Raw genomic sequence first — 14,869 nt, 5'->3', positions numbered from 1 at the left:
GTGTGGTGTACACTTTGTAATAATTCTTTAGTATATCACTTGTGTGATGTAGAATGTTAACACTGTTATATTCTTTTTTAGTATAATATGTGTGTGTGTAGAAGTGAATCATTTATTGCTTGCAAACCAATGATGGTAAGATGATGTCATGGGGTAGGACTGGATAAGTCTGATTTCTTCCTACTCCATTCAAGCATGTACTAGGTATAAGCAAATTGATATTGGATTAGCATTTGTTGGATATGTGTAAAATTATGTGTGTTGACATATCAACTGTCTTTATATGCTTGAAAGAATAAATCTAATCAAATCAAATTATTTGCACAGATGAAAAACTATTTGGTATCCAGTTTATGATAACCTGATGAAGAGCTGATGAAAAATCTTTCCTTTGTATTGGTAATAGTGCAACATTATTATTGCAGCTTTTCTTGTGATCTCAAACTGTGACTATAATCAGATTCTTGATGGACATGTTATAGCTGTTCCCTCTGCTTGTTTTTTTTAGCATAATGTACTCACACCTCTTGTTTGCAGAATGAAACCACAACAGTCGAGCCTTCATGCTAAAGTAAGCTGACTCGCCCCATTTCAATCACTGAGCAGTTCATTAAAAACCCTCCCTCGCATGTATACACAGGGAATACCTCTCCTCTGAGTTCTGTTGTGACCCAAATAGAAGACCACACCTATAAAAATGGAAACATGAGCTTTATAGGGTGCATGTAGGAAAGTATATTCCTCAAAGTGAAACCATATGTCTCAGTCCCTCGCTATGTCCTTAACCTGCACCAGTAATAGGGAAAGGTACTGGGGAATACAAATCTATTCTCAGCATGTAGCCAACTGAAAACCTACTATAGGCTAGCTAAGCATAGTCCTTTGCTTCTTTTCACATATTAATACAGTATCTCCAGATCACAGAGAAAGGAGAGACTGGATTCAGACTACATTTTGCCCATCCGCAGCCACTGGTTATGTTTACATAGTTTAAAAAGATGTTGAAAGATTACTGTCAAACGCTGTAGAGGGGCAAAGCCATCATGTACGTTCAGCTATTGCATGACCAGAGGGAGTCTGCACTACACGGTCCTGTGCATAATCAAAATATCTGCCCATAGTCTGAAGGCATGTACGTATCCAGTTGTTTGGGAAAAGGCTATGCTGGTAGTGGTGGTAGTAGAATTATTAAACAAATAGTCCAACAATTTGGAAAATGTGCTATTGGCTTTCTTGCCAAGAATTTGATGATAAACATGATACCATCCCCGTGTCTGTATGTAAATATGAAGCTATAGCCACTCAAGCAGCTTTGTTTTGCCAAGGAGAAGGCCCACAAAAGTGAGGACAGGATTTTGTACAACCAGGCCAGAAATACACTGACGAAGCAGATCAGAGTAGCAAAAAGGAGCTATGCTGAAAAGTTGAATAACCTCTTTTTAGCCAATTACCCTGCGTCTGTGTAGAGAAGCCAACAAAACATCACTGCCTACAGGAAACTACTCCCCCATGCAGTGGTGAACCATCAACTGGCAGATGACCTGAATGTGTTTTACTGCATGTTTGAGAAGCAACACTTCACACACCTCACCTACCCAACCTCAGAGTCTTCATCAGCAGCTGCTCCCCCTACACCCCCTTATCCTCAGATATAGCCCCTCCTGGCAGCCTCAGAGCAGAAATTAGAGTTTTGGGGGCATCCTTCATCATGACAGACCGGAATGACTTCCAGGTCGAGTGACGATCCAGGATTGAGGAACAATAAAATAAGGGAATTGAGATTCACCTATACAGTTCTACAGAGGACTCATTGTGTCTGTTCTCTGCTCATCCATCACTGTTTGGTTTGGGTCGGCAACCAAACACGGCAGGAACAGACCACAATGGACAGGTAGGACTGCAGAAAGGACAATCAGTGCCAGCCTGCCCTCCACGGAAGACCTGTACACCTCACAGGTGACAAGAAGGACAGAGAAGATTTCTGCAGACCTCTCATCTTGGACACACATGGTTTGAACGACTTCCCTCGGGCCAGCACTAAAGAACACTGTACGCCAAAACATCCAGATACAAAAACAGTTCATTTTCATGTGCCATTACTTTATTAACAGCTAATCTATGTCTGTCTGTGTAACACAACAAACACTCCCAGTGCAACAACTTGCAAATATAACCACTGTATTTATTTATCTAAAGCACTTCTTTCACACTATATAAATGTATATATATTTATTGGGTTTTTTGTCTCATCTTTCTTTTTTAACTCTATTTCTTTTTTACTTTCTATTTGAATGCACATAATTTTTCTTGGTGTTTATGAAAGCACAATGAAAGTCATTGTACCAGAGTCAAATTCCTTGTGTGTTCAACATACCTGGGCAATAAAGCTGATTCTGATTTAACATTCAGTCTTTAAGTACATCCCTTTTCTGTTATTGTGCACATGCTCCAAAGCACTTGGGAACAACTGAGTCCATACTTTTCTGTGACAGTGTCTCTTTTACAATTCTCTTACCATTACTCATCAGTGGCATTCAATTTGTCAACCAAGTACATGTGGTCTGCTATTAATGTCTGGCTGCAGATGCTGCACAGCCCCCTGAGCAGGGGTTGCCTGTTCTGTGCTTAAAGTAGACAAGGTCCCTTATCACAGCTCACTGAGCTCACATCTATTAAGATACATCCTCTGCACTACAACATTTCTCTTATTTAATCCAGGTTTTTGTTACAGTTTTGCTCTTAGTTTTTATTGAGGGAGGATATTTTATGGGGGTGAACAAAATTTTGAAAAGCCAGCTTGCTCACTGAGGATGGTTTTTATTGCTACTTTCCTCTCTTTGCTCGGCTAACATACATGGCATAGCTAACATTTTGAAGTCAGCCAAAGTGTGACCAAACCAACAGTTGTACAGTAAACCACAAAACTAGTTATAATTTCTTCATTTATTCCAGCCAAGCCATATTCTATTGGCTCTGAAAGTGTAAAATACATCAGTTCCTTTGCACCAGTACAGCAGAGGACTATGAGATGTTTAAGGGGGCAAACGTACAGTATAAGCATTTCATTGGCTCTCTATGGAAATCATGACTGAATTGCTGTTATATGAACTGGCTGAGAGAAAAAACAGACATTTCTATAAATGAAAACATGTCACTGATTATGACTTTAAAGCAACAAGCCTGTCTACCTTCCCCTGCCTGTACAAGCAGCCAAGCTGTCAGGGGAAGAATGGATGGGCCCAGGGCCTCCACATGTCAAAAGCAGAAGTTACTGTAGCATGGAGAGAGCTAGCCTTTGGTGCACCCTCAACTGACCCACACCCTCACCCCCCTCCCATCAGCTCAAGCCAAAGCTCCCAGACACAGGCAGAAGGTGTGGGTTGTTTGGACACAGCTGGTGGACAGGCCGCGGGCTCTGACAAAAATCAGACTGAATTGAGCATCGCTGCTCCAGCTGCTGGATCCCTCCCTCCATTTGACATATTATGTTTATATAGGAAAACAAAGACACCTTCTGGTTGTGTCTTGATAGCAGGATAATGTGTTATTCTGTCTGATTATTGTGATAACCTGCAAGAACGACACTGTTTCCACACCTTTTTCCTTCTTCTCCACAAAGCAGTAGGAGAATATTCCAAATAATTCATGTTACTTTCTTACACCACTTGAAGTGGTTCTGACTTTGAGGGTTTGGACCATTTTGGGTTATTTCAGCTGTGGTTTGTGCTCAGGCAAAAGGGTGTAAATCCTCAGAGCATGAATCCAATATAAATCTCTACAGACTGTCAGACCTTGTTGTATTTCCAGTTTGGCTTTATCACACTGTACACTTTATATGCTTTCTATTTCACTATGGACAACCACAGTTATCTTGGAGGGATTAAAACAGCGGGGATAATTTTAGATTAACTGTAAACCAATGACACCTTTTTAATTTATTATAATACTCTGACTCATTTCCTGCAGTTAATATGCAGCTTCTTATTTTTCATGATTTGGGTAATTGCTTAGACTAAACATTATTCCTTTCTGTACTTCACAGTATAGTCCTAGTTCTTTTACGAGTCTGCAGTTTAGTCATTAAAACAGTTTTACAAATGATGATGAACACTGATGCATTCACTTCACACACAATCACCTCTATTGTATACTTACATTATTCTCTGCCTCGCTTTGATGTCCACACACACACTCCTCTAGTCTGCATGCCAATAAATATAATGCTGGCATTTCCTACGTAGGCAAAGAAATGCAGTCTTGTGGTTGAGTATGAGGAAGAACAGTGAGGAAACAGTTTGCAGAGTGACTCATGTCTCTTAAACCATGTCACTCATGACACAACTTCAGTCAACTCATCATTGCATGTCTCATTCATAGTGACATCTGTCTGGCACTGGACTATGGCATCACCATAATAACAGACTGGAACAAGTCTCATTTTCCTCTTATGTGTTACTGTTGTATTCCAGAGTTTAGCTGCCCTGAAGGGAAGTCACGAGTAGCCCTTCACATTAGCTTGAAGCTTAACAGTCAGATTTTCTGTACAGTTTGGTAGCGATATGATTATTACTGAGTAGAATTATGCTGTTTATTTTATCCAAGTGCTTTATGGTCAAACTGACCATTTTGTTTGACATTTTTAGTATCTAACTAGACATAGCTGATGAATTACCAAAGATGCAGGATTATCTTGGAAAGCATCATTTTCATCTCACTGTCTCGCCACACTGACCAGTCGTACAACAGTCTGCTCATGTCTGTACAGTGTGAAATTGTCTCTTCACCTGTTAAGAATAAGCAAGCTTGCAATGCCTTAAGCAGCATCAGCAGCATCAGCTGGAATAGCATTAGCAATTAATTTTGTGCCTGGGCTTCTTAAGAACAGAAATTCACAACAAATCAGACACATTTGACACATTATGTAGAATAATTATAAAGTTGTTATGGGGTACGGTATGAGTAGGAGCTCAAAAGATTAAAAACAGGGACACTGAACTAACTGTTGCAGGTCTGTTGCAACCAAAATAATGAGCTGAAAGATGCTAAAACACTCGAGTTGAGCAGGCATCAACAGTGATGAAGCTTTGTGTGCTATATGACCCCATTCACATTCCACATAATCATTTGACCCATTGTTCATATAAAACTGTTGATTATTGCACCTTTAAAGTTCCTAAAGTGACAGATAGACATTAAAATGCTGCTTTGTTTTATTTTGTGGCACTTCAAGCCAAATAAGTTGCCTCATTCGTGAGTGAGTCTAAACATAGTGCTTCCCTTCAAGCAAGTGAAAATAAAATAGAATGATCATTTTTAAGACCTATTTATTGCATCATGATCTTCCTTTTGGCCTGTGCTCACTCTCTGGAATAACCTGTTGCCTGTTGTAATCCAGAACAATACAACATGTATACCATAATGATGAATCATGATCCTAGTTTACCTGATATTTATATCTTTATACTGGTGTGATCAGCCCCATTGTCCAACTCAATTGCTGTTCCAGTGCCAGTGAAAGAGGATCATTTGTCTTCTTCACAAAATGTGACTACTTAAGCAAGCTTCCTCCATCTGAGCCACAGAGAGCTCTAATTTTACTCTCTTCAGGCATACATATGTTTAAATCCCATCCCATTATGATGGTGACAGACTATATCCATAGTGATGGACAGAGCTCATACACTGCAACCGTCACCTCACTGACCTCAAAGTGTCATACTGTGTGTGCCATGCTGTGACTATGCACATGATTTATAGCCGAGTGTCTAAAATGCCTCATGCCTGGAGTTGGAAAAAGGAGGGTGATGACATACTCTGGTGCTCCCGGCTGTTGGTCACCCGGGTGCTCGGATCACTCCACACCACCATGATTGTGCAGGAGACAGTGAAGGAGTGTTGGGTTAAATTGATGGATAAGCACTTGAAGAAGAGAAAGAGAGCAACTGACAGGGGTGTAGAGACAGATGTTATGCTACACCACCTGAGTGGCAACACCTTTTGTTCCCCTAAGTGCTTGCTGCCTCTGCTGTATGGTTAGCTTAAAAAATCTTAAGGTCAGTGATTCCTGATGGTTGTGTGGTGTGCAGCGTACTAACGCAAAAAAAAGATCCATAAGAAAACTACAGTTGGACTGACCTCTGTGTGCCTTGCTGTGCAGACGAGGCCCAATATACTGTAGACTACAGTCAGGCTGAGATGCAAGTAGGCTTGGATATGTACATTTGAGCTAGCTTACGTTTAAGACTCCGGGACAGTTGTCTTTGGTTATTCCATACCGTGCTGACCATGACATATGAAATTTTAGACTTTTTTTCATTCAGTGTGTAGGATGATTCTGAAAACCACTGTTTTTTTTTTTGTTCATATTACTACTAAGCCCATTTCCAGTTTTCTTGCTTTATTGCACCCACTCATTACGGTCTGAATCACAGAACAAGAGAGTGTTGGGAAACATTGTGTTCTCATATCCCACTTCATTTGATCAGTTGTGTTATGGAAATTATAACACAACTGAACTGAAAAAAATTGAATATGAAATTATTAATTTGCTGTGAAAAAAAATCGAACAATCACGTCGCCTGAATTGACTTCACACTTCACAGAAAAGTAGAAAATTCTCTTTTTGAATTGAATTAAAAGCAACATCTCAAGAGCATAACCTCCATCCTGGAGAAATTACAACCAGCATTTGATTGATGCATCTTACCACAGGATTACAATCCATCAGTGTTTCCAGAATCACAATCACCAACATGTCATTTTCCCAGAAAACATTTATCTAATTTTCCTGCACATGGCAAGTTTTAAAAATGAGTCATAAATATTATAATGGTGTTTATCTCTGAACGTCACAGAAGACTGCCTATTAATGGACAGTGTGACCCTTGACTCAACTGTGTGTGTGTGTGTGTGTGTGTTTGTGTGTTTCGTCACCTGCAATACAACAGTACCTTCCATTTACATCTTAAAATGGAGCATGCTTACAACATACAAACACGCACACTGACACACAAATGCAGGATCAAAGCAAATGATTATCTTTAGAGACTGTTTCAGATTCAAGTAATTCCCTGCCAAGCTCAGGTGTCAGATTGTTTTCCAAATTTTAAAAGGTCAAGTGTGTTTTTAGAGGCTGATCTCAGGGGAAAGTCCTCCTTATGGCTAATTAGACAGATCTGTCCCTCAAAGGCCTCAAGGCCTTTTCAGCCTAAAGAGGTGAAAACTCTCTGGTGACACTTTTAATGAGAGCAGTATACAATAGAAATCACACAGTGGAAATGGTAATCATGTGCTGTGACAATAGTCATGGCTTGATCATTAAAAGCATCACAGATACCATGTGCATGGTTCAGTGTTTTTCTTTATTGTCCCTACCTCGTTAAATTCTAACATAGTGAGAGACAGATCTCTTTGAAAGCAAAGACGCCCAAATGAAACCAGACGACAGTCACAGACTCAATGCGTCTAATTAGGAAAGTGTTGACTGACAGGCAAGCGATCTTTGTGAGGAGGCATTCCCAGTCATCCACTTGATGCCACCTTCCATGTGTCTCTCTGAATGCATATGAAACGGAAAGTGAGCCGAAGAAACAGAGACTGAAAGATGGTGCAATACAAAGTGTCACCCATCTTCATTCTGGGATCCTTTTTTCAAATCACGTATCTGGACATCAAGTGTGTGGAAAAGTCCATCTAGGACACTATGTTCACTAGTCTCAAATATGAGAAAGGCATGCATGTAATAAAAAAAGAACCAGACTGCTTAAAAAATATATTTAAATGTATTTATTTATTTGATGGCCCTGACATAAAGCTGAGCAGAGGAGACTGTCCTTGGCATTGTTTGTTTGTTCAGATTCCAAAATTCCTATACTGTGATAAACCTTTTAGACGGTAATTCCAGTTTATTACAAAAAGGGGTTTTGTTTTGGTAGTTGGCTGTCATTCCTGTCACACTGTAATCTCTGACTTAATTACAGAGGTTTGGGAACATGATGACAAGTCAGACTGAGCCAGAAACACAAGTCACAGTTTGCAGGCTGACCTCCTGGTAATGGCTAATGTAGGAAGTTACAATTTGAAATTAAGCAATTGCATGATAGTTATTAATCTTAGTAAATACCATGTTATTTTGACATTTGGAGTCGGCTTGTTTGGTTTATTAATTTATGTTTGATAGAGGGCTGGTATCAGGTTAGGCTCTACTCTGGGACATGCTAGTTTGGTGCAGGAGCTCGGGGTGGGGTAAGGCAGTTAGAATCCAAAAGAGGAGAAATGTGATCCCTGGTAATTCCAAAGTTGTCATATTCACATGATGTTTGTTCTTAGCTGGTTTGATAATGTTACCTATGGTACTTTATCTACATTTAGGAGCCTGCTAGCTACTTGAAGGCTCTGTGAACTGCAAGCTAAGTGCAGGACTTCTGAAGAGCCGTGTGCAGTCACTGAATCTAAGATAGCTGGCTCTAAAATAGAAGACACAAATCGACTACAAATCATGTGACTGCTCGGTCTAGAAGTGTAGGATAGGTGGGGGTCTTTTTACATGTCAGTGCCCAGGGTCCAATTGTCTCATAATCTGTCCATGGATTGTTGTGACATTTCTGGTGTTTCTGTCCTCTGCAGGCATAATGATGTGGCTGACCCTGGCCACAATGTGTTGTCCCCCAGGCACAGACTCAGGTTATTATTATCTATAGCAGCATTGTCAGGACTACTGCTACACCAGTTTCACATTAGGACCGCAGAGATACAGAAGGAAGCACAGACAAATCCATTATCCTGGCTCAGCACTTGGTTGGTGAAATAAAACAAAGGCAAATGGCGAGGCTGTGCAGGGATGGGTCTGCTGATAAAGATCTGTCAGTGGGGCATTTCCACAAGACAGAGGGTTGGAAGGGTTGAGGAAGAAAAATGAAAGGAGGGCGAGAGGAGAGTTTAAACACTTGTGGAAAGGGTTGCAAGGCCTAGAATTTTGCAGTGTTGAGCAGTGATAAACCAGCATCTCCAATTGAAACACATTCCTCCAAAGCAGGTTTTCTAGCAAGGAATTTGGAGAATGGGGCTGATTTGTCTGAGTGGCTGCTGCCTTCAGACTACTTTCCTGAAATCATCCCCCAACCCAGAAAAACATTCCTCCATCATTTAGTCTTGCAGAGGTGCAGACAGAGTTGTACTGGCACAGCCCCAGCTTGAAGATCCTCAGGATACTGATCTATAACAACATGTAAAAGTCTTGCATGGAAAGTTGTCTCCCCTCAGCCTTTCATTCTTTTCCCAGATATTGTAATGCTTCTGCTATTAATTCCCCATTGGTGGAGTGAAGCTCCTGAAAGACACCTTTCATCAGAAAAACATTATATCATGGTGCCACAAAAGTTGAATTAAATGCAAAAGCCTATGTCTGCAAGTGCTGATAGTATAAGCAAGGCTATAAATCTGGTTATGGCCTTTTTCAACCTCTAACAAGTCTGTAAAAATGTAATGTGTTACACAAAGTCTTGTTCAGAAGTGCTGCTGACCTCTTTTTGCTAATGTATTTTTTGTGGCAGAGCAAAGCTGTTGATGGTATTTTAGTGAAGCAATATGACCCGGCACTGAATTCCACAGGCACACATTAAATTACAGCCTAGTGGCGCTCAAAGTTGCTCAGGATTGCAGTTGAAGATGTACAGCCACTGTTATGAGGGAAACAGACGCTACCCATTGGGTCAGCCCACTGAAAATGGTTCCCTTTGCCAAGTAAAGAGAGGATAATGCTGAAAAAGGATTATATACAGGCAGGGTAAGAATTTATACAGACGCTTCCAGACAACATTTCTCAACCACAGCAATTCTCTCTTCACTCTCTCCTGTTGAGTGTATACAAGTAAGAATTTCTTCATCAGTTTCTCCCCTGTACGTTCAATTATGTAGTCACATATATAGTTACCTGCAGTATAAGGTCAATCTTCACAGAAGCCAGTATGCTAGGTGAACAGTTGGATGAAGTCTGAAGACTCAGACAGGGAGATGCAGCAAATCCAGTACAGGAACATGAGGAATTTTTAGTGAAGCCAGAAGGGAACTGAAGAAAGAAGGAAGATATTATTGAGACAAAAAGAAAGCAGAGGCAGAGAGAAAGCACAGATCCTCTTATGTTTCCTATTTGGGTAACATAAGGAATCTTAATAGTAGTGCAGGTTGTGTGCTCTGCGCTATCTCACAGGCGACAGAACCCAGCCTGGGAATGCAGCATGTCCAAAGGAGCTTCACTCCACCAATGGGGAATTAATAGCAGAAGCATTACAATATCTGGGAAAAGAATGAAAGGCTGAGGGGAGACACGGAAGTGGAAAAAGGCAATGGAAACCAGCTAATATCAGGGTCTAATACTCTGACAGTTTCTGTTTGAGGCATAGCATTTAGAGGGGTGTGAAAACTTCAGCACAGTTTATCGACCACACTGGGACAAGAAGATAATGCACTGAACATAAATCTGGTTCACAGCTTGGCTCAGTTGACCCCTTGTTTGTCTTTACCCTGGCCCCCTGGTTTTCCTGCCTGTAGGCCTACAGCAGACCTGGGACTGGGAGAGCATTGTACACCATCCACTTGTGCAAATCCTCAGCCTTTCTTTCTGTGCATGCACATTTCCTGTTGAAATTACCTAAGATCAAATTACCCAAGATCAAAGCCATGTTATGCAGATGAAGAAGCACTTAGTGGAGTTTGGCTGGTTAGATGATAGGTTATGTAACAGTTCATTATATTTTGGGCAAACAAAGCCTAATTTTAGAGTGGAAATCATACTCAGCTAAACAATACAGTATATGCATCAGGAAGCAGGATTACTGCAAATGTAAACTTCTTACAGGAGACACTAAAATCAAACAGTGGAACATCTGTTTGAAACATTCTTTCATGAATGTCTGATGAACAGAAAAACTGAAGTATGATCACAGATGGCAGATAAAATAGCAGGAAAAGACATTAATTTTGAATAACTGGTGAAAGGAGCCTCTCCAAACCACATGAACAAAAATGTCTAATGTTTTCTTGTGTAACCTGTAAAGGCAGAGCATGGGTGAAAGGAGAGGTTTGGCATTTTGAGAACTTACACATTTTCTTTCCAAGAGGTTGATACCACTGTCATGCCTGTATGATAAATATGAAGCTGGAGTCAGGAGACACTTAGCGTAGCTTAGCATAAAGACTAGAAGCACAGGGAAACAGCTAGCCCAGTGCTGTAGAAAGGTAACAAATCCCAATTATCAGTACTTCTTAAAGCTCACCAATTAATGCCTCATATCTTGTTTGATTAAACATGTACAAAAACACAAGTCTAAAAATTTCAAGTTTTGGTTTTACAGAGGATTCTGTGCCAGGTTATTTCTTGGCCAAACTGGCTGTTTCTCCTTTTTCTTTTAAAATTTTTAATCCTAACTTTCTTTCCAAAGAATGCATGTGCTCTTGCTGCACAAATGTGGTTAAAGTAAAAGCAAATGGTTAGATAATTTTCTTCTACTCCCTCCTGTGCTTCCTGTGGACCATTAACAAGCACTGATAACAGGAGCAAACCCCAGCAGAGATACAAGGATGGAGGCCACCAAATATCACTGCACTACTTTGAGCATTTGGTTGCTATTTTTACTCTGAAACAATTCCACAACCAGCATGCTGTAAACAAACAAGCCCTATCTTGTTTTGGTGTTTTAAGTTATTTTGGAAGAGAGCTTGAGCTAGAGCCCGTTAGAGACTACAAAGACTAATGTGTAGCATATTAATTATAATGGTCTACATTTGACAGAATGCTTGATCTACAAGCCATAGAAAATGTCTTCAGCCTACTGTTACTGTGGCAGTTTGTGTAGGTCCAGTCTTTTAAATTAGCCTATTATTTCCTTTCTTTTTGAGATTCTACAGAAACAATGGGAACTAATAAGGATGTGACTGATTCACTGTACCTGCAGCTCATGCATTAACTTGTTTATTTTAGTAATGTGATCCCATTTGTTAGTCTGTGACAAGCTGTTCAACAACAGATCGAGTCAACAGACTGAGTAAAGTTGGGCCTTCTGGGACTCTGGGATGACCTGTGGTGCCTAATTGGTCACCAGTGTTGCTGCTGAGTATGGATGGCAGCCAGGTGACTGCTCAAGAGGTCCAGCTGCTTCAAGAGCTGGTCCTGCCTTTGCCTTCAGCCATCAGCCACAGTCCCTGTCACTTGTTTGTTTGTTTTCCCACCTTTGTTTGGACTGGAGATTGCCTGTGTAAACTCAAGGAAACAAGATCCCTTTAGAAAAAGAATCCCCTGCCAACTTGTTTAAATGCACCTCAATGTGGATTTATTTTCTCACTGTGTGAGGGTAATGTTCCAGCAAAAAGCAATTACCAGATAGCGCAAATGGAATTAAAGGGAAATATGTGCACAGAATATGTTTCAGGGACAGGCACTGATTTCATCTGTATCTTCATATTATTTGGGATATGCAAATATCCCAGTAGGTTACAGGAAATCACAACTCGCATAATAAAAACTCAACAAAATTTGTTCACCCGTGCAGTGCAGAATATTGTTCACTCACCCACACATAAAATGTAAAGCAAACATAAAAAGGAGAACTATCAACATGATGAAGACCACACTAGCACTCCAACAGCTATCCTCACCCAAGCTGGCAACCAGGGCTATAACTACGCTGCTGTTAGGGGCTTGAGTTGTTAAATTCTGGTGTATCTCTTAGAAAGTCTCTTGTAATTTCTTGATAAATATCAAGCAACGATAGTGGTAAACCTTACGCTGTTTACTACTCAACTGGATACATTTACACTTCCTGAGTGCAAAATATAAATGCAGATGGGATTCGCTAAAGCTGAATACAGAAATCCCACAAGCTTGTAAAATTGGATTTCTAAGTCATAGGCTGAACTTTGAGAAATTCCCTGTTATCTTTTTCTACACAGCTGAAAATACATATAGGTTCACACTGGGAATTTTATTTTTTTCAGTAATGGATAGAAGAAAGCTTCCACTGAAGAACAGACAATCTGAAACACAGAGAAGACTGTAAAGTGAAATGAAAGTGTTAAGTCAGTGCTTCCTTTTGCTTTGGTTTTTTTTTGTTTTTTTGGACCAGTTGATCCCCTGATCAAGCAGTGTACTGGGATTATATTTGAGACAGTAATTACAATCAAACTGTATGTTGTTAAAAGCAGAAGCCACGTGCCACACTAAGTGAGATACACTGGAAAGTTTGCAGAGTATCTTTATGGGCTAAAGCCATGCAAGTGATGCTGCTCAGAATGTTTTCTTTTGTTTTTCTTTTTTTTTTTTTTACAACACCACCATAAATATCCCATTAGTAAAGCTGGAGATAAGCTCTAAAGAGAGACAAGATAAGTGACTGGGAGAGGCTTTAACATTCAGGTCCAGCCAGTCAAACATTCTAGCATACGGATAAAAGGCCCTTAAAAAATAAATAAATAAAATAAAATTTAAAAAAATCATTTTCAGTGCTGTGTTAGAGACCTGACATACTCGTCCAGTTTGCTTATAACTAACGGTCTTCTTGTTAGATGCTGTGCTGTAGCTTAAGGTTCTTCACCCTGAGATAGTGCTACAGTAGCTTAGTTGTATTTTTGAGGCTTATTGTGTCTAATTTTGACTTATTTTTAGTGTATTTATCAAATATGAAGGCAGAAGATAAGGAGCAGAATTAGGTCAAATATCTTTAAATACTGTACATATAAAACCCTTAGCTCTAATGCTAAAATGAGAAACAAATAAAGACCAAAATGAATATTTGATGGCTAGTTTAATGTCTGTACTGTGTGACATTAACTTTCCTATATGAAGTGATGGGTTAAATGAGGCACTGCTCATGTGATAGAGAAGTGTGAATTTCCATCTGGCACAGTGTTGTGTACCACTGATTCATGCCGAGGCTGTGTAGAGAGTGATTGACAGATTTGAGCTGCTACACCTGTTCGTAGTTAAGACACATTCACACAGTCAGACATTTCTGGTGGTCACTGGGTCAAAACCCAGGTCAGCTGAAGATGTAGCGTCTGTTCCACCGAGAGAGGTCAAAGGCCACACAATCACATTGATGCATTTGTCACGTTTACGTGTCATGTTTCTTCTGACCAAAGGCAGAGCAGAATGAAAAAAAATTGTTTTAAAGCCCTGATTTGAGATACAAACTATCCAGATTTGGTTGAGTTGTTTGGGGGCATGTCATGCTAGCTGTCATGGAAAGACCTTATCTGCGTCATGGCAGAACAGAGAGCTCCTTCAAGGTCCACCAGTCAAAAATCTTATCTTCACTGTATTTAGGTTGTCAGCACATGTGCTTGTATCACTGATGTGCAGAATCCAAAGGTACTGTATTTAGTACCTGGGATTGGAATGATACCATAACATTAACTAAAGCATTGGGCTCTTTTGGTGCAAATCTATATACAGCAACCTTTTTTGCTTGAATTTGAATGTAGCACAAACCAGAATGTTGACAATTGTGTTATGATCATGCACAGATTTATGGGTGGTAGCCATTCTCTTCAAATCTCTGATCATCACAAAGCATTTTTGTCTAACTCAATAGACAGCAAGGCAATAGCCTCTTTTCAGAATATCCATACAGACTTGCCTTTCATGTCCCACTGTAAATAGGAGTAATGTTACACAGTCTGTTAGAGAATATAAAGCACATTGTAACAACTGCATGTCGGTGGGAAGAGAGACAAATGGGTTTGCAAGAAAAGATCATATTTCTATCTCGTGACAAAAGTAGAGGATGGAGGTGCACATGGGGTTTGGTTCATATTTTAGAGAAACGTGGAATTTTCACAAAATTGAGAGTTTTATTAAAACGTGTGTAGGCTATTT

Source organism: Monopterus albus, unplaced genomic scaffold (genome assembly GCF_001952655.1).
Source record: "Monopterus albus unplaced genomic scaffold, M_albus_1.0 scaffold7.1, whole genome shotgun sequence".
Lineage (NCBI taxonomy): Eukaryota > Metazoa > Chordata > Actinopteri > Synbranchiformes > Synbranchidae > Monopterus > Monopterus albus.
Note: the sequence above shows the minus strand (reverse complement) of the source record.